Genomic DNA, 21,987 nt, shown 5'->3' on the forward strand with positions numbered 1-21,987 from the left:
TTTGACCAACAGTCTAGTCTGTGCAAGCCGAAAGTGACTGCAGTTGTGTGGAGAGGCTGTGGAAGTATTATCCCTTCTTCTGCCCTGTTTGGGGTGGGGGTCGAGTGACTAGTGTGCCCAATAGTCTTGCCTGTGAGGACCAAAAGCACCTGCAGTTGCCTGGAGAGGCTGGGGAAGCACTGCCCCTCTCCTGTCCTATTGAGGATGGAGATGTAGCCACATGAGTACCTAACAATCTAGTCCACGTGGGCCAAAAGCTACTAGAGTTGGCTGGAGAGGCTTGTGCAAGTCTCCCCATCTTCCTACCTGCTGGAGGTGGGGCTGGAGCCCAGGCTAGGGCTATCTTATCTGGGTAGGAAGAAGTCAGCCCCTACCATCACAGTAATTTTCAATCAACCCTGCTTTCCTTCATGCCAGGGGGTGAAGTTAAAATTGAGGCTACCTTGGGAGTGGATGTGGCTCAAGCAGTTGAGTGCCTGCTTCCCACATGGGAGGTTTCAAATTTGGTTCCTGGTGCCTCCTAAAACCAAAGACAAATACAAACAAACAAGCAAACAAATAAACCAACTCAGGGGAGCCAATGTGGCTCAGTTGTTCAGCACCAGGCTTCCCACTTATGAAGTCTTGGGTTCAATCCCAGGCCCTGGTACTTCAAAAAAAATATTTGAGGCTACCAGCCTCTTTCAAGCTTGGTCAGGTTCAGACTTTACCTGTACTTAGGATTAGACTTTAACCAATGAAATTCACTAATCAATAACTGAAATTGGTGCTGATTGTCTCTTCTACCCCCATTTTTGGGAAATGGAGCCTCCACCTCCAGCCAGGGAATAGCTTCTGAAGTATCTTTCCCTATCAGCCAGGAATGGGCATTGGCCTCCATGGCATGGAGTACTCAACTCATGAATCTTCACTGCAGATGGGCAGTCTCTCCTCTTTCTGTTCTTCCAGGGATTTCATAGGATGCACTTCTGGTCTCCTGGGCCTCCCAAGCAGGTGACTGAGATAGCTCTGGGTGATTACTAAATGTACTGTAGGACAAGCTGACTCTTAGAGCTCCCTACTCTGCCACCATCTTACCCTGAAACTATCCATTGTCCTGCATCCCATAATTTTATGTACGTTGTGGTTTTGTTTTCCTTTATCTGAAAATATTTTCAAATTTCCCTTGTGATTTTTTCCTTTGACCCATTGGTTATTTAAGAACGTGTTGCTTGATTTCCACTTATTTGTGAAGTCCAGATTTCTTTCTGTTATTTAATTATAATTTCCTTCCATTGTGGTAAGAAAACATACTTTGTATGATTTCAACCCTTTAAATTTATTAAGGCTTATTTTATAGCCATAGAATCAGAATCTAAATATATATTACCAGGTCAGGATGGGAATAGGAAATAGGGAGTTAAGGCTTAAAAAGTTTAGACTTCTTATATGGGACAAGAGAAGTGTTTTGAAATGGTTGGTTATGACAATAGCACAACATGGTGAATGTAATGAACAGTGTGGCAGTTTGAGTCTTTTGTGGACCCCAGAAAATTCTGTTTTTAAAAAGTTAATCCATTCCGGTTCATGTAAACTTATTCTATGTGGGACCTTTTGATTAAATTATTTCAGTTAAGAGCCTTTGTTTGGATTGTGTGACCCAGAGTGGGTATTTTTTTAAAAGATTTATTTATTTATTTCTCCCCTTCCCCCCCTCCCCACCCCGGTTGTCTGTTCTCTGTGTCTATTTGCTGCGTGTTCTTCCTTGTCCGCTTCTGTTGTTGTCAGCGGCATGGGAATCTGTGTTTCTTTTTGTTGCGTCATCTTGTGTGTCAGATCTCTGTGTATGTGGCGCCATTCCTGGGCAGGCTGCACTTTCTTTCACGCTGGGTGGCCCTCCTTACGGGGTGCACTCCTTGCATGTGGGGCTCCCCTACGCAGCAGACACCCCTGCATGGCATGGCACTCCTTGCGTGCATCAGCACTGCGCGTGGGCCAGCTCCAAACAAGTCAAGGAGGCCCAGGGTTTGAACCGCAGACCTCCCATGTGGTAGATGGACGCCCTAACCACTGGGCCAAGTCCGCTTCCCCAGAGTGGGGTCTTAATACTCTTACTGGAGTCCCTTATAAATGGAGGGATAAAAAGCCACAGAGACAGAAATCCCCAGAGGCTGATAGAGAGGGTCCTGGAGACCAGAGTCTGGAATCAGCAGAGCAGAAAGTCGTAGAGAGAAGCCCTCAGAATCTGAGAAAGATAGTCACAGACGGAGCAGTCAGAAGCTGAAGGCAATGTGGCCTAAAGGAGAGGTCAGGGACCAGCAGACCTGCCATTGTGCCCTGCCATGTGGCAGGAACACTGGATTGCCAGCAGCAACCTTTGGGTAGAGAGTCACCTGATGCCTTGATTTGGATATTTTTCTCAGCCTCAGAATGGTAAGCTTATAAGTTAACAAATCCCCATTTTAAAAGCCAAAACCCATCTCTGGTATACTGCGTTGGCAGCCTTTGCCAAACTAAAACAAACAGCACTGAATTATATATACAAATGTGGTTAATAGTGGAAATTTTAGGTTGTATATATGTTAGTAGGATAAAAATTAAAAGAAAAAACTTAGGGTTGTAAAATACAGTGAACCCTGTTAAAAATGATGGGCTATGGTTAATAGTACAATTATTAAAATATTCTTTCTTAAATTATAACAAATGTACCACACTAATTATAGGTGTTAATAATAGGATGGTATATGGGAAAATAAGTAAATTTTTGAAAGTCAGAAGGTGGCAGAAATGATAAAAAACCTGCCTACAAGAAGTTCACCTTCAATTCAAGGAAACAAGTAGGTTGAAAGAAAAGAATGGGGAAATACTGCGCCATATAAATAGTAACCAAAATAGAGCAGGGGTAGCTATGTTAATATCAGATAAAATAAATTTTAAGTCAAAAACTGTTACAAGGAACAAAGAAGTCTCTATATACTAATAAAGGGACCATTTCAGCAACATACATAACAATTGTGACTATTTGTGCACCCAGCAGCAGACCTGCAACATATATGAAGTAATTATTGACAGCTTTGAAGGGAGAATTAAACAGATCTACAATAATAGTAGGAGACTTCAATAAATAATAGATAGAACATCTAGTCAGAAGATCAGTAAGGAAATACAAGTCTTGATTGATGCTATAATCCAACTAAATCTAACAAACTTATATAGAACACTTCATCCAACAGCAGTAGAATACACATTCTTCTTGAGCGTACATGAATTACATTCCAGGATAAACCATATGTTAGGTCACAAATCAAGTCTCAAACAAAATATTTAATTCATTCTCCAGTCACAATGGAATGAAGCTGTAAATCAATAACCGAGGAAGGACTGGAAAATACCCTACTATGTGGAAATTAAACAACATACTCTAAAAAAAACCTATGCGTTAAAGAGAAAATCAAAAGCAAGATTAGTAACTGTCTTAAGGAAAATGATAATGTAAACTCAGCACACTACCATTTATGGGATACAACAAAGGCAATGCTGAAAGGGAAATTTATAGCTCTGATTACATTAAAAAAGAAGAAAGATATCAAATCAGAGATCTAACTTCACAGTGATCAATCTAGAAAAAGAAGAGCAAACCAATCTCAAAATGAGGAGAAGGAAGGAAATAGCAAAGGTTAACTCAGAGATGGATTAAATTAAGAATTAAAAAAATAGAGAAACTTTTAAAAATCAAAAGCTGATTCCTTGGAAATATTAGTAAAATCAACAATCTTTTAGCTAGACTGGCAAAGAGAGGTGACAAACAACTCAATTCAGAAATTAAAGGGGTTCATTACTACTGACCCCACAGAAATAAAAAGGATTATGAGAGGACCCTATAAACAACTATATGCCAACACATTAGATAACTTAGATGAAAGAGACAAATTCTTTGAAACACACAAACTACCTACATTGTATCAGGAAGTAAAGGAAGATTTCAAAAGACCAATTACAAATAAGTAGATTGACTCAGCAATCAAAACCCCAAACAAGAAAAATCCAAGAGCACAAGGCTTCACAAGTGAATTTTACCAAAATTTCCAAGTGGAATTTTCAGCAATCCTGCCCAAATTCTTCAAAAAAATTGAAGAGGAGGGAACACTTCCTAATGTATTTTATGATCCCAACATCACCCTAACACCAAAGCCAGATAAAATATCACAAGAAAACAAAATTATAGACCAACATTTCTTAGAAATTGTGATGATTAAGCTAATGCATCAACTTAGTCAGGTAATGGTGCCCAGTTGTTTAGTCAATCAAGCACTGGGCTAATTGTCATACAAGGGCATTTCATGGGTTTTAATGATGAGGGAGTTGATTGAATAGATGGCTGATTACATCTACAATCAACAAAGGAGATTGCCATCAGCAATGAGTGACACCTCATCCAATCAGCTGAAGACCTTATAAGGGGAAGTGATTTCAACATTCAGAGTGAGAATTCTGATCTCTATTTCAGACAGCCAGAGTACCCTGGGAACTCATCAAGGATCTTCATCAGAGCCCCTGATTTGCAGCCTGCCCTGCAGAATTTGGACTTGTGCATCCCCACGGACACGTAAGAAAACTTTATAAAATCTCATACCATTTACGAATATCTCCTGTCAGTTCTGTTTCCCTTGAAAACCCTGATTAACACAGCTTGTTACTGGGAGTGGTTCTTGAGAAACAGAATCTTAAAAATTGGTTCTGGGACATTTGCAATTGGCTCTCTACTCTGTTAGATACAAGGGCACTAATAATCCAATAATCAAGAGGCCACTGACAGTCCATGGTGTGAGTTGGCAATAGAGATATGGAAAATATCACCACTGGCTATGACTACTTCCATGCTTATGAGAGACAAGGACCTGGGTGCGAGTGTTTTTAACAACTTAATAGAGTTTTGTGGAGTTAAAAGGTACAATGATGTTGACTGGCTGTTCCTAAATATGCTGTATAAAGTTACAAAAGAAAGGGATGGGCTGAAGGCTTCAAACTTGCAACTTACATGCCCCATGAATGATGTGAAATTTTGTACGTGTGCTCTGAAAGAAAATCTTGTTTTATGTAGTCACAGACTTGAGGTTTCTGAAAACCAGACTCAACAGTATCATTGTACATGTAGCAGAGTTACAACAGAAACTAAAATCTCAACCATGCAGGGTATCTGCTGTTAAAGTAAGGGCATTGATTGGAAAGGAGTGGAACCCTGAGGATTGGGATGGAGACATATGGGCTGCTGATGATACTGGTGGGGACACCAAAACCCTACATTCTGCTAAGATTTTGCCAGATTAACCTGTAATGGTCTCCCCTGTGGAGACTACCCAGTGTCAAGCTTGCATCACTCAGCCTCTAGCCTGCCCCAGGGAGTCCGGACCTTTTTCCTTCCCTGAGGTGGGTACCACCCAACCTCAAGCTTGCACTGCCCAAGCTCCAGCCTGCCCCAAGGGGTCTCCACCTCCTCCTTGCCCTGAAGAAACCATCACCCAACCTTCACCCTGCCCTGAGGAGTCTGCCATCCAACCCCTGCCTGAAAGATTAATCTTGTCTCACTAGATGAAATGCCAAGGGAATGCCCTGAGGTTTCCCTAGAGAATTCTGACTAATACAGGAATTTAGATGCAAAAATCCTCAGTAAAACACAAGTAAACCAAATCCAACAGCACATTAAAAGAATTATGCTCCATGATCAAGTGAGATTTAACACAGGTATAGAAGAGTTATTCAACATAAGAAACTCAATTAAGGGGGCTGATATAGCTCAAGTGGTTGAGGCCCTGCTTCCCATGTACAAGGTCCTGAGTATGATCCTGATACAAACAGACAGACAAACAGAAAAATGAAAAACCAACTCTCATTGATGAGCTGATGTAGCTCAGTGGTTGAACACCTGCTTCCCATATATGAAAAAACAACTCTCATTGGTGAGTTGATGTAGCTCAGTGGTTGAACAGTACCTCCTTTAGAAAAAAAAGAAACACCACATTAATAAAATGAAGTGAAAAAAGCCACACGATCATCTTAATTGACTTGGAAAAGGCATTTGACAAAATTCAGCACCCCTTCTTGATTAAAAATGTACAAAATGCGGACTAAAAAGAAACTGCCTCAACATAATAAAGGGCATAAATGAAAATCCTCTGGCTAACATCATACTCAATGGTGAAATTCCGAAAGCTTTCCCTTTAAGATCAGGAACAAGACAAGGATACCCACTGCCACCACTTTTATTCAACAATGAGCACATTGAAGATCATTTAGAAAAGTCTTTGCATGGTATCTCCAAAGTCTGGTCTGCTTTGGTGATGGTTTCTGAAATTTTATCTTGTTCCTTTGGATGGGACATCATTTCCTGTTTCTTTGTTTGTCTTATAATCTTTTGTTCCACACTGTACATTTTAATATTTCAAAGTGATAAACTTTGGGATATAATGCCTGAATTGTGTGTTTTTTAAGTTCGTATCCAGTTAGTGAAATGACTGAGATTTCCTTGAGTGCCAGGAACTAACATAAACAAATGGTACAAAAAGACACCTTTCCCAGTCTTTGAAAATTGGCTCTTTGTTGGCTCATGCTCCCCTTCAGAGTTAGCCCTCCTATCAAGAAGGCCAATCCAAGCTGAATGTGAAGTGCCGCACCCTGTCTCTTTTCTGAGCCTCTGTCTTTTCCTGTTCTGTGCTTCCTTGTGGACTGGAAATGCCTCCATTTTCAGGAATCTGAATGCCCCCTCCACTTTCTATGACATTAACTTCTCTTCCTTTCCTGGTACTTAATTGTATGTCTTAAAGCTGATAATCCTTTGCTCTACACTGCTTTAATTGTTTCTTATACTACTTTGCCGGTCTGCAGGCTGTTTACTGCCTGAAGGGCAATTTCTGGGAGGTAAGCCAGAGGCAACTTTAACGATTCAGTTTCCCATGTTGCCACCCAATAGATGGGCTCAGATACACCGGCACTCCAGTATGCACATGGCATTACTCTGCCTCCTCAAGAATAGAACCAGGGACCCACAATGGGCACATCAGATAGGGAGTGTGGAGAGGAGTCAGCAAGGGCACTATGAGCTTCTCCTACCGTTTTTTAAAAACTATACTGTCTTAATTTGGCACTTGCCCTGTTACTGCAAACTTTAATTATTTTCCAAAGTTTTCAGAAAGATGGCTCTGCTAGTTTTTGCCAGTTGTTCAAAGATTCTGTGAGGAATAGCACCTTGGTACATCTTACATGGCAATCTTGGGTGATTAGAAGTACTGCTATTTTATTTTTGTAGTAGTGAATTTATGGGTTTACAGAATAATCATGAATAAATTACAGAATTTCCATATACCACCCTATTATTAATACCTGGAATAGGGGTGGAATATTTCATACAATTGATGATAACACATTTTTATAATTGTACAATTAACTATAGTCCATGCTTTACTTATAGTTCACTATGTAACGTATAATAGTTCCATGGATTTTAAAAAATCTTTATTCTGTTACTATATATACACCCTAACATTTCCCCTTTTAATCACATTCAGATATGTATTTCTTTGCTGTTAATTATGTTCACAATGTTCGGCTACCATCACCACTATCCATTACCAAAATAATTCCATCATTGTAAATAAGAGCCCTGTATATCTTAAGCCTTAACTTGCCATTCCATATATCCATCTTGTCCCTTGGTAACCTATATTCTAGTTTCTGACACCATGTGTTTGCTTATTCTAATTAGATCATATCAGTGAGATCATACAATATTTGTCCTTTTGTGTCTGGCTACTTCCCTTGACGTAATGTCTTCAGGTCCATCCATGTTGTTGCATGTATGAAGATTTCATTCCTTTTTAAGGTTGAATAATATTCCATTATATGTGTATACCACATTTTGTTTATCTATTCATTAGTTGATAGACACTTGGATGGCTTCCATCTTTTGGCAATTGTAAATAATGCTGTTATGAACACTGGTGTGCAAATACCTTTTTGAGTCCCTGTTTTCAGTTCTTTTGGGTATAATACCTGGTAGTCAGATTACCACGGCATATGGTTCTTCTGTCCTTAGCTTTCTGAAGAGCCAACAAACTGTCTTCCACAGTGGCTGCAGCATTTTACATTTCCAATGAATGAATGTTCCTATTTCTCCACATCCTCAACAACATTTGTTATTTCCATTTTTTAATAGCAGCCATTCTTTCTTTTAACAAATCAATTTTATTGGTACATATTGATAAAGCATAAATCCAAACGAAGTGTACAGTCAGTGGTATTTAGTAATCACATATTTGTGCATCATCATTTCAGGCATTCTTAGAGCACTTTCATTATTCCAATAATAATAATAAAAAACAAGAAGCAAAACTCATCACCTCTCAATCTCTCTGTGCTTCCCTTGCCATACATAGCTGCTATTCTTTTTCCTTCTCTATAGTTTATTTGTATTTATTAACATATTTTGTAAAAACAGTCTTATATATGCAATATCACCCATATTCATGTTTTACATGAGGTTTTACTGTCATATACAGTACCATTTTACAGTTGTTAGCTTTCCTTCTGCACTGTTAGTTACAAACACTGTGATATGTTTTCACCATTTCTATTCATTTCCAAAGATTTACAAAAAATATTTTACCATTTCTGCACAGATTAAACTTCAGCTCTGTGTTCTCTAACCTCACTCTATATTCTGGTGACATATATTCTAATTATTAACTTCATGAGTTTACACAATATATTTAGTTCATAATAGCGTAATCATACAGTTTCTGACCTTTCGTCTGACTTGCTTCACTCAGTGTAATTTCCTCTGGGTTCATCCATGTTCTCATATGCTTCATACCTTCATTTCTTCTTATTGAATAGCATCCACTATAATGGGTGTGAAATAATAGCTCATTGTGGTTTTGATTTGCATTTCCCTGATGGTTAAGATATTGAGCATCATTTCATGTGCTTTCTGGCCATTTGTATATCTTCTTTGGAGAGATGTCTGTTCAAGTCTTTTCCGGAGATTATAATTGGTTTGTTGGTCTTTTTGTTGTTAACTTGGAGGTTTTATTTGTGTATTCTGGATATTAAACCTTTATCAGATATGTGGCTTCCAAATATTTTTTCCCATTGTGTAGGTTGCCAGAACTTTCATGATAAAGTCCTTTGAGGCACAATGATTTAATTTTGATGAGGTCCTGGTTATCTATTTTTTTCTTCTGTTGCTTGTGCTTTGGGTATAAAGTCTAAGAAAACATTGTCTAACACAAGGTTCTAAAGATGCTTCCCTACATTTTCTTTTAGGAGCTTAATAGTTCTGGCTCTTATATTTAGGTCTTTTATCCATATTGAGTTGGTTTTTGTATACAGTATGAGGTAGGAGTCCCTCTTTATTTTTGCAAGTGGAGATCCAGTTTTCCAAGCACTATTTGTTTAAGAGATTATTCTTTCCCAATTGAATGGTCTTTCCCCCCCTTATTAAAAATCATTCGGAGGAATCGGATTTGGCCCAACGGATAGGGCATCTGCCTACCACATGGGAGGTCCAAGGTTCAAACCCAGGGCCTCCTGACTTGTGTGATGGGCTGGCTCATGCTCAGTGCTGATGTGTGCAAAGAGTGCCATGCCACGCAGGGGTGTCCCCTGTGTAGGGAAGCCCCATGCACAAGGAGTGCGCCCCGTAAGGAGAGCCGCCTAGAGCGATAAAAGTGCAGCCTGCCCAGGAATGGCGCCGCTCACATGGAAAGCTGATGCAGCAAGATGATGCAACAAAATGAGACACAGATTCCAGGTGCTGCTGACAAGAATACCAGTGGACACAGAAGAACACACAGCGAATGGACACAGAGAGCAGACAACTGGGGGCGGGGGGCAGGGAAGGGGAGAGAAAAAAATCTAAAAAAAAAAGATTAAAAAAATCTTTTGGCCATAAACGTGAGCATTGATATCTGAGCTTTCAATTCTATTCCCTTGTTTCATATGTCTGTCCTTCTGTCAGTACCATACTGGTTTAATTACTGTGGCTTTGTAATATATTTTAAGATCTGGAAGTGTGAGTCCTACAACTTCATTCTTCTTTTCCAAGATGGAATGAACTATTTGGGGGCCCCTTACCTTCCATATAAATTTAATGATTGGTTTTTCCATTTTTGCAAAGAAGTTTGTTGGAATTTTGATTGGGATTGCATTGAATCTATGAATTTTTTGCATAGGATTGACATCTTAATATTTAGTCTTCCAGTCCATGAACATGGATTATCCTTCCATTTACTTAGGTCTTCTTTGATTTCTTTTTTCAATATTGTATAGTTTTCTGTGAACAGGTCCTTTACATTCTTGGCAAGATTTATTCCTAGTTACTTGATTCTTTTCATTGCTATTGTTTTTTGTTGTTGTTGTTGGGTTTTTTTTGCTATTGTGAATGGAATTTTCTTGCTTTCTTCTTCCAATTGTACATTGCTTGTGTACATAAACCCTACTGATTTTGTGGTGTTGGTCTTGTATCCCAGCACTTTGCTGAATTCATTTATTAGCTCTAGGAACTGTATCATGGACTTTTTAGGATTTTCTGTATATAGGATCATGTCATCCACAACTATGAAAAGTTTTACTCCTTCCTTTCCAATTTGGATGCCTTTTATTTCTTTTTCTTGTCTAATTTCTCTGGCAAGAACTTCCAGTACAATGTCAAATAACAGTTGTGACAGTGGGCATCCTTGTCTTGTTCCTGACCTTAGAGGGAAAGCTTGCTTTCTTTCACTATTAAGTAAGATGTTAAGTGTGGGTTTTTCATATATGTCCTTTATCATGTCGAGGAAATTTCCTTCTATTGCTAGTGTTCTAAGTGTTTTTATTAAGAAGAGTGCTAGATTTTGTCAAATGCCTCTTCTGTATAAATAGAGATGATCATGTGGGTTTTCCCTTCATTGTGTTAATGTGCTGTATTACATTAATTGATTTTCTTCAGTTGAACCAACTTTGCATGCCAGTGATAAATTCCACTTGATCATGGTGTATTATTCTTTTAATATGCTTTTGGATTTAGTTTGCATGTATTTTGGTAAGGATATTTGCATCTGTATTCATAAAATATTGGCCTGTAGTTCTCTTTATTTGTGGTATCATTGTTTGACTTTGGTTGATGGTGATGGCCTTGTAGAATGAATTAGTGAGTATTCCCTCCTCTTCAATTTTAGTAGAGTTTGAGGAGAATTGGAGTTAACTCTTCTTGGAATATCTGTTAGAATTCCCTTGTGAAGCCATCTGTTCCTAGACTTTTCTTAGTTAGGAAGTTTTTGATTGCTGATTCACTCTCTTCACTAGTAACTGGTTTGTTGAGATCTTCTCTTTCTTTTTGAGTCAATGTAAGTAGTTTGTGTTTCTAAGAATTTGTTAATTTCATCTAGGTTATCTAATTTATGGCATATAGTTGTTCATAGTATCCTTTAACAGTCCTTTTTATTTCAGCAGGTTTGGTAGTTATATCCTCCTTTTCATTTCTGATTTTTATTATTTAAATCCTCTTTTTTTTTTCTTTGCCACTCCAGCTAAAAGTCATTTTATTTTATTGATATTTTCTAAAAATCAACTCTTTGTTTTGTTTATTCCCTTTATTGTTTTTCTATTTTCTTATTCACTTATCTGCACTGTAATCTTTGTTATTTCCTTCCTTCTGCTTACTTTGGGTTTAGTTTGCTATTCTGTTTCTAGTTTTTCCAGTTTTGAGGACAGGTCTCTGATTTAAAGTCTTTCTTTCTAAATGTAAGCATTTAGAGCTAAATTTCCCTGTCAATACTGCCTTTGCTGCATTCCATAAGTTTTTTTTAAAGATTTATTTATTTCTTTCTCTCCCTTCTGTCCCCCAGTTGTCTACTTTCTCTGTCCATTTGCTGTGTGTTCTTCTGTGTCCACTTGTATTATTGTCAGCAGCACTGGGAATCTGTATCTCTTTTTGTTGCATCAAGCTGATGCATCAGCTCTCTGTGTGTGTGGCACCACTCCTGGGCAGGCTGCACTTTTCTCACGTGGGGCAGCTCTAATTATGGGGCGCACTCCTTGAACGTGGGGCTCCCCTATGCAGGGGACACCCCTGTGTGGCACAGCACTCCTTGTATGCATCAGCACTGCACATGGGCCAGCTCACCACATGGGTCAGGAGGCCCTGGGTTTGAACCTTGGACCTCCCATGTGATAGGTGGACAGTCTATCAGTTGAGCCAAATTCATTTCCCCCATAAGTTTTGGTATCTTTAGTTTCATTTTCATTTGCCTCAAAATATTTCCTAATTTTGCTTCTGATTTCTTCTTTAACCCATTGGTTGTTTAATAATATGTTGTGGAATTTCCATATATTTTTGGAGTTTCCATTTCTCCTTCTATTATTGATTTCTATCTTCATTCTGTGTTTGGAAAGTATACATTGTATGATTTTGATATTTTTAATTTATTGAGTCTAGCTTTGTGACCTAACATATTGTCTATCCTGGAAAATGGTCTATGTGTACTCAAAGAGAATGTGTATTTTGTTTTTGTTGAATGGAGTGTTCTATACATGTCTGTTATGTCTAATTGGTTTAGAGTATTGTTCAAGTCATGTATTTCCTCATTGATCTTCTAACTAGAGATGTTCTATCCATTATTAAAAGTGGTGTATTAAAGTCTCTACTATAAAAAAATAATGTCTCTACTATTAATATAGAACTGTCAATTTCCCCCTTCAAGTCTGTCAGCATTTGCTTCATATATTTTTGGGCTCTGTAGTTAGTTACGTATATATTTATAATTGTTACGTCTTGTTGAATTATCCCCTTTATCAGTATATAATGACCGTCTTGTCCCTTATAACTCTGTTTTACTTAAAGTTGATTTTATATCATATTAATATTACTACTTCAGCTCTCATTTGATTACTACTTAAGTGGCATGTTTTTTTCCATCCTTTGACTTTTCAGCCTAATTTTATCTTCGAATTTAAGATGAGTTTGTTGCAGGCAGCATATGGTTAGGTCATACTTTTTTATCCATTCTGCTAATCTCTGCCTTTTGACTGGAGAGTTTAATTCATTTACATTGAAAATCACCTGTGATAATGCAGGATTTTCTTCTGCCATTTTGTACTTAGTTTTTGTATATTTCATACTTTTTTGTCCTTGAATTCTTCCATTAATGCCTACCTTTAAAAAATATTTGATTTTTTGTTGATGTACCATATTAAGTGCTTTCTTATTTCTATCTGAATATATTTTTCATCTCCTTTCCTTGCAGTTACAATGATCTTAAAATTTACAATCCTAAATCATATTTGTTTAAATAGCAACTTAATTTCAATAGTATACACACATACTTTTCCTATACCCCTCTGTCTCGCCCACCTCTTTTTTGTACTTGTTACCATTTATAACTTTTTGCATTGTATGTCCCAAACCATAGATTTATCATTTATTTTTTTATTTTTCTTTATTTTTCATTTTAAAAGAAGCATAAGACTACATAAATGTTATGTCAACAATATAGGGGATTCCCATATACCCCAACCCTTCCCCCTCCCACACTTTCCCACATTAACACCTTTCATTAGTGTGGTACATTTGCTACAATTGATGAACACAGATTGAAGAATTTCTACTTGCCATGGTCTATAGTTTACATTATAGTTTATACTTTATACTGAACAATTTTATGGGTTTTGAAAAAATGTGTAATGGCCTGTATCCATCATTGCAATGTCATGCAGGACAATTCCAATGTCCCCAAAATGCCCCATGTTACACCTGTTTTTCCCTCTCTTTTCCCTCAGAACCTCTAGTGGCCACTGCCTTTATATCAATGTTCTTGATATAAAATTCTTCAATTGCTAGAATAATGTCTATTTTAGATAGTTGCATTTCCACCTCATGTTTGTTCATTCCTCGGTGTTGAGGATTTGAAGATGGTGAGGCCCACTCTATTTCTGATTGATAGGAGGCTTAGATACCATGGGGCAGATGGATGAAACTGTCTTGCTTGCAGTTGTAGATACTCTCTGTTTTTTGGGATGGGCATTGTCCATCATCATCCTTTTGTTAGTTGTCCTGGGGGAGTCCAATGAACTGATAAGTAGGTGTTACAACTCTGCTGAGATTCAGGGCTCAATTGGCATAAGAACAGACCACAGATTTTTGACTCTGGGGCATATATTTAACGAGTATAGTGCTAATTATAGGTTCTAGTAAAAGGGGCAGAAGAGTCATGTTTAGGGAAATTATAAATGAATCTAACTCTGTTACATTGGGGAGCATATATTCCAAAGAAAGGCCCTCTGACAGGGTGCCAAATTCCTCAGATTGTCTGCCCTGCCTCTAGATGTATCTAGAGTCCTGCTGTTTGGGGCATTGTTTATTGTGGCAGTCAATGAGATCCTGCTGAGACTTGCTTAAGCGTAACCTCTGGAATGACCTCCTGACTCACTCTGAAATCTCTTAGTTATAAAAACTGATTTGTATTTAATATTTCCCCCTTTGGTCAAAATAGTTTTCTAAGTGCATTGCTAGTTGGTGTGTGGTATAAACCCTCAGTGCCAGGGAGGCTTATCTCCATGAGTCATGGCCCATGCTGGGAGGAAGGTAGTTTGTTTATATGTTGAGTTTGGCTTTGAGAGAGGCCACATTTGACAACAAGGAGGTTTTCAGGAGGTAATGCTTAGGAAATATGTAATAATAGGCTAAGTTTCAATTTCATAAAAACAAGGTTCATAAGTACAGCCAACAATATCAAGGATGTGGGTAATGTCCATGTATTCAGGGGATTCTTGCTGCTCTATTAGAGAATATAGAAGGACTTCCCAGGATGGGAATTCTATATTGCTTTGGTTATTGTCTGGGTCTCCACCCACCGAGACAAAGCTCCATGACCATTTGAACATATTCATATACAATAGAGGCATGCCCCAGGTGCACCCCTCCCCCACATACCCCCATCAGCAACACTCCACACCAGTGATCCCCCTCTGCCACAGTTGTGACCCTTCTGCAATCTAATACCTCCCCCAAAACAAAACTATCATTTCTTTTTTATGCATTTGCATTTTACACCTGTAGAAAGTAAGTAGTGGAGGTATATTCCCAACAATACACAACAATAATACTGGCCTTTATCATTACCCAAATGGTTACCTTTACCTCAGCACTTTATTTCTTTATGCTGTTTTGAGCTACTATGTAGTGTCTTTTCCTTTCATTCTGAAGCACTCCCTTTAGAAGGAAGGTCTTTTAGAAGCAGGGCAAGTCTAGTGGTGATAAACTCTCTCAGTTTTTTTTTCTGGGAATGACTTAATCTATCCCTCATTTTTGCTAGAATGCCTTACCAGGCATTAAAATTAAAATTCTCTGTTGGCAGTTGTTTTTTTTTCCAGCACTTAAAGCATTCCAACTTGCTACCTTCTTGCTGCCATGGTTTGTGATGAGAAATCAGCACTCAAACTAATTGTTAGTTCCTTTTACAGAACGTGGTAGTATTCTCCTGAAGCTTTTAGAACTCTCTACTTGTCCTTGGCATTTGATAGTGTGATTAATATATGATAGGGTGCATTATCCTTCATGCTTTTTTCCTGTTTGTTGTTCTCTGGGCTTCTTAGATGTGCATATTCATGTCTTTTGCTAAGTTAGGATAGTTCTCTGTCATTTCTTAGAGTATTTCTTCTGTCCTTCTCTCTCTTTCTTCTTCTGGGACTCCCCTGATGCATATATTGGAATGCTTGATGGTGTCCCAGAGGTGTCTTAGACTATTTTTGCTTTAGTAATTCTTTTTTCTTTTTTCTTTCTGCTCTTCATTTTGACTCATTTCAAGTTCACAGATTCGTTTTTCCTGCAAGCTCCAATCTGCTCTTGAAGCCCTCCTGGGAGTTTTTCATTTCCGTTATTGTGGTCTTCAACTCCAGTAGTTCTGTTTGTTCCTTTTTACATTTTCTATCTCTGTACTAAGATTCTAATATTTCTCATTCATTGTTTTCCTGATATCCTTTAGTTCTTTCTCTGTATTTTCCTACATCTTCGTGAGCATTTTTAAGATACTTTTTAAAAAAGCTTTGTTCAAGAGAAGCAGATGTGCCTCAACTGATAGAGCATCCACCTATTGTATAGGAGGTCCAGTGTTCAAACCCAGGGCCTCCTGGCCTGTGTGGTGAGCTGGCCCACGTGCAGTGCTGCCGTGCACAAGGAGTGCTGTGCCACACAGGGGTGTTCCTCATGTAGGGGAGCCCCATGTGCAAGGAGTGCATCCCACAAGGAGAGTCGCCCCACATAAAAAAAAGCACAGCCCACCTAGGAGTGGCACCACACACACGGAGAGCTGATGCAGCAAGATGATGCAACTAAAAGAGACACAGATTCTCGATGCCACCAAGAATGCAAGCGGACACAGAAGAACACACAGAACAAGAGAACAGACAATTGGGGGGAGGGGAGTGGAAGAGAAATAAATAGAATAAATCTTTAAAAAAAGGCTTTGTTCAATGTGTCCACACTCTCATCTTTTGCATTGGTGTTTTCTGGATTTTTACCCTCTTTCTTTGGAAGGGCCATTATTTCCCATTTCTTTGTTTTGTACTCTTTTGTTGAACACTGTACATTTTAATATTTTAAAATGTTAAATCTGGGATTTATTCCAGAAATTTATTCCAATGTTGTTTGTTTCTTGGGTTTGTAAGCAGCTGGTTATAAGACTGACTTTCTTGACCTTTAACCTTCCTATCAGGAAGGTCTTCCCTAGGCTAATGCAGTATACAGGGTTTTCCCTGTCTTTCTGGGCCTGTGTCTTGTCCTGGGCTTTTGCTTGTTAGTTTTTTTGAAGTACCTGGTTTATTTACAGGAGTTTGGTTTTCCCTTCTGTTTCCCAGGAGCAGATCTCCCTTTCCTGGGTGTTTGAAGCCAGCAAGCTTTATCCCTAAATTTTCTACCTCTAGAGTTTGTTATACACCTCTCATTGTCTCAAGCTGCTTTTGCCTGGAGGGCAAATTCTGGAAGGAGGAGTAGGCTGAAGTGGACTTTCCCAAGTCAGTTATTCCTGTCGAAACAAGGCCTGGTGCCCTTGAAGGGAATGCAGACCAGCTCCAACATGCCCTGGGCAAGGGATCAGGAAGGGCACCAAGAGCTCCTTTCATGGCAGCTTAAAGCTGTGCTCTCTTGGCCTGCCTAGTAAATTCACACTTTCAACTAATTCTCCCTGACATCCCTGAAGAAACCTAGGGTCCTTAATTCTCCTCTGCCATGGTCTTTATCCAGGGTAGTTTGAAGCAATGGCCACTGCTGCCTTTGTCTCAGTGGGTTGAAACAATGAGTGTCCTCAGAGCCAGGCCTCCTGTGATTTGAAAATGTGAATCAAAACCATGATCAGAGATCTGCTATGCCCATCACTGATCTTGGGAAAGAGGATTTTTGTCACTTTGTTTTACCAGTGATCTAGCCTGGGGCTGAACTCCATTGCAATCTGCCATGAGAGATGGGATAGACACAGCGTTTAGAGAGCAATTTACTGGTAGACACAGCATATAGAAAGAAATTTACTGTTCTTTACCATAATTTATCAACCTTTTCCTCATGCTCTTCCCTGGATGCTGTACAGTGTTATTCTGGCCTCTGCCATTTCAAAATAATTGTTTCAGAAAGTTTTTGCCTGTTCAATAGCTGTTCTGGTGGAAGGAATGAGTCCTAAAGTTTCCTACTCTGCCATCTTCCCCCAATCCTCCTATTTAAAAAAATTTTTTTTTAACTCATGGCCCATTGTTTTGTTGTGTGCTTTGTGATTTTTAATTAAGATCTCCTAATTTCTTTGAAAAATTGTGGGAATACTAAAAGGTCTAGGATGATGGTGGGTTCCTGTGGATAGGATTTGCATGCTGTTAGGGGCCTGATGGCACTATCAATCTGGGTCTACTTGCAATCCAGAGCTTGAGTTATTTTGGAGCACCTGGGGATGTAAATATAGACTGCAAATCCTTGTTAGACTAGATCATATTTACAACCTCTCAGGGCAGGTGTCCCCTCCCCTCCACTCAGTACCAAGGCTAACTTCCTCCAACTCTCCCTATGTATTTGTGTGCATGCTTTTGTGCGTGTGTGTGTGTACCTGTGATGTTTCTGGTTCAATTTTATGCTGAGGATCTAGCTTCTTGTCACTCCAATTTTATCTGAGGAAGAACCTTTAGACTCCTCACTATGGGTAGGACTTGGGCTTTGTCTTTGCACACCACTTATGGCTTGTTCCCTGAATCTTAAATGAAGTTCACCAAATGTTCTGAGTAGGAGTAGCTCCACCTTTCTGCAATCACTTAGATTAAGGCTTATAATTCCTTGCTGCCTTGCCAGATCTTTGATACCTTTAAGAAGATGCATGTTGCATTTTATCCATCATTTTAGTTGCTTTCTGTTGGAGAGTCAACCTGCACACCTAGCCCACCTTATTACCAGAACTCTATCATATGCTTTCTCCACTCCTGCTTTGAGGCTGCAAAACTCTGCTAGGGAAAATCACAGAATTGAACTGATTGGTTGCATAACAAGTTTATCATTTCCAGCCTTACCTGGGCCTTATACAGTGTTTGAAAACTCTTTCATTCATTATTATTCAGCTCAATTTTTCATTTCCCACAACAGCTGTTTAAACCCATTACTACATCCATGTAATCACCCTATCCCCATTACCCTTTACTGTTAGGAGAAGATCAAGAGTCCTACTTTACTACAAAAAAATGACTTTCAGGTGGAATATCCCTCAACTCTCCTTCATTCTATCTCAAAATTCTCTCTATAGTCTCCTATTCTTTCCTGCTTCCCTCCTTTCTCTTAGAAGTTGTGTTTCTACCTTCCTCCTTTCCTTTTATCTATGGTCTAGAAAAGTGCTACTCAAAGTGTGTCATAGACTTTTCCAATTCCCAGATTGTTTGATACTTATCCATAACAACATGAGCACTGAAATTGAGAGGGAGCAATTAGAAACTTTGATAGCAATCTGATAGTTGTTTTATGTTCATTGGCTATAAAAATTAAAAATTGGAGCTCGTATTTTATGTCCTTGTTTTTTGCCTCATCTTTCTAGTAATTATTTTTTATTATATTTTACAAAATAACCAGTCTGGGACACACTGTTAATTTATAAAATTGTATCCTTCACCACAGATAGTTTGAGAAGTTTGGCACTAGAACCCATCCTCCCCTGATTTTTCTGAGATTCAACTCCATGCTTTAGTCCTCTTTTCTTTCATATCTCCACATTCACACTCCAAAGGTATTCTCCCCAAATTAAAAAAAATACTTCCTTTAACTTTTCCTATGGTTCCACCATCTTAGTTCTCACTTTCCATAATGACAGCCTTCTGGAAAGAATAATCCTCATATACTGTTTGTCCTTCCTCATCTTCTGTTAGCTCTCAAACCACAACAATCTTGCTTATTCTCCCACTACTAGTCCAACCATAGTCACCAGTCATGTCCAAATTGCCCAGTTCATAGTGGCCCTTTCAGCCCTCATCCTATCTGACCTCTACTCTGTATTAGTTACACATGACCACTCCTTCCTTCTAGGACCTCTCTTCTCCTATGGCGTCCACCACACCTTTCTCTTCTTTCCCTCCCCTCATTGTTTTTTGTCTCAGTCTCTTTTGGGGTCTTCTCTTATTCCAGCTACCTGTCCTCAGGCCTCTGTCTTTAGACTTTCCTGTTTGCTCTACATTCATTGTCATAGGTTTATTCAACACTTGTATGCTGATGCCCAATCTCTAACTCAAGCCCTGACTTTCCTAACCAGGCTGCAGGCTGTTTAATTGGCTTATTATTTTCACCTGGATCTGCCAAAGACATAGCCAACATGTCTAAAACAGAACTCATTATATATTGATACAACCCGGACTCTCTTATGTATTTCCTATTTTGGTTAATGGCATTTCCATCTTCTGGCTTACCCAGGCCTGTAAGTCATCTTTTGCTTTCACCTATCCCTCAGCTCTTACATTCAGCCCACCAGTATTACCTCAAATCAATTTTAACTTTCATTGGCTTATTTCAGTTTTTCATCAGCTCTCACCAAGAATCACCTGACTGCTCTCTTTTTATACGATCTCATCCTCCTTGAGTCTATCCTTGACATCTCTGTCAGAAGAAGCATTCAAAACATGTTTACATACCTTAAAGACGTTTTAGCATGTGTATGTAGACCAGAAATTTCAGATTGCAGAATAATCTAATGTTCCTAAAACTTGATCATCAGGTGCTGTTGATATTTGACACTTTTATATTTGCATTCTTCGTTACCATACATCAGGGGCTCATGGTTAAAGCCTGCATATTTATGGGAATGAGGGTTGTGTTTCAAGTGTAATTTTCTTTTTTTTAATGTAGCAATACAATTTATTATAATGTATCTATAAAAGCCACTCATTAAAAATGCACATTTAAAAATGACTCACTTGTAGTAAGGAATAACCTACCTACAATAATAATCTAAAAAATAAAACCTTCATTGTGACATTTATCAGTACTTCATACATCTAATCTAACAAATACTGAAGGAGGCAACTACCATTGTTATAACTTCTTTTTTTTTTTTTGACTGCATGGTTGAATTGTCTTTATTTTATTATTTTTTACACTTTTTTTGTTAGTTAATAGATGTCAAAAATGTTACATTAAAAAACAAAAAAAAACATAAAAAACATAAGAAGTTCCCATTTACCCCACTCTCTACCCCCCACCCCATCATTTTTGTAAATTGTATTTTTTGAAGATATATACAGCACAAAAAAAGTTACATTAAAAAATATAAGAGACGGTGGACTTGGCCCAGTGGTTAGGGCGTCCGTCTACCACATGGGAGGTCTGTGGTTCAAACCCCGGACCTCCTTGACCCATGTGCAGCTAGCCCATGCGCAATGCTGAGGTGTGCAAGGAGTGCTGTGCCATGCAGTGATGTCCCCCACGTAGGGGAGCCCCACGCGCAAAGAGTGCACCCCGTAAGGAGAGCCACCCAGCGTGAAAGAAAGTGCAGCCTGACTAAGGATGGCCCCGCCCACACGGAGAAATGACACAACAGGATGACGCAGCAAAAAGAAACACAGATTCCCGTGCCACGGACAACAACAGAAGCGGACAAAGAAGACACAGCAAATAGACACAGAGAACAAACAACTGGGGTGGGGGGGGGGAGGGGAGGGAAATAAATAAATAAATCTTTAAAAATTATATATAAGAGGTTCCCATATACCCCCCACCATACCACCACACTCCTCCCACACCAACAACCTCCTCCATCATTGTGGCACACTCATCGCACTTGGTGAATGCACTTTGGAGCACTGCTGCACACATAGATGATAGTTTACCCTGTAGTTCACACTGTTCCCCAGTATATTCAGTGGGTTATGGCAGAATATATAAAGTCCAGCATCTGACCCTGCAATATCATTTAGGACAACAACTTCTTTAAAGCCAAAAAACTTAAGCATGAATCAGAATTAAGAGAAACTTCAGAATGTTCATATATGCATGCATTTTTTATTGAACTTTCAAAGATCCCACATATAACAAAGCAACAGTTTTGAATCAAAATGAATTTTAAAAATATTTAAGCCTTGTGACAAACTTATGCTACAGAAGCAAGGGAAACAGAGTAGTAAAAGCAGTATATTTCTAGGAGAGAAAGCAATCACTTACTTCCTTTATCATAGAACAAAAGTCAAGGAGACAACATTTCAATAACACAGACAAGTTATTTACTATTCAAGTTTTTGCTTTTCAAGTTGTGTCTTTAAAATGTATCCATTTATATATTTGGATTAAATTAAATTTGTACATCAAAAACATTTTTCTCAGAATTCTAATCTTAAGTATAAACCGAAACTTATGAAAGCATAGTCCAAACACTATACAGTAATTCTACCATTTAGATTTATATGCTTCATCTAAAAAACTTATCTTACAAACAGGAGTTTTGCCATGTTTCTCCAGAATAAATATTCCTATGTCTAAAA

The 21,987-nt window shown here is 38.6% G+C and overlaps 1 protein-coding gene across 2 annotated transcripts in view; it reads left to right on the forward strand.

Annotated features, from left to right (window-relative positions):
• The first annotated feature begins 4,486 nt into the window (after nt 1-4,486).
• Nucleotides 4,487-21,987, forward strand: part of RTL9 (retrotransposon Gag like 9) — a 186,661-nt gene continuing 169,160 nt past the window's right edge. For both annotated transcript variants that reach the window (XM_023582615.2, XM_058291370.1), the window contains exon 1: nt 4,487-4,585. The gene's annotated coding sequence lies outside the window, so the exon portion shown is untranslated. The remainder of the gene's footprint in view (nt 4,586-21,987) is intronic.

This window comes from Dasypus novemcinctus, chromosome X (genome assembly GCF_030445035.2).
Source record: "Dasypus novemcinctus isolate mDasNov1 chromosome X, mDasNov1.1.hap2, whole genome shotgun sequence".
NCBI classification, from domain to species: Eukaryota; Metazoa; Chordata; class Mammalia; order Cingulata; family Dasypodidae; genus Dasypus; species Dasypus novemcinctus.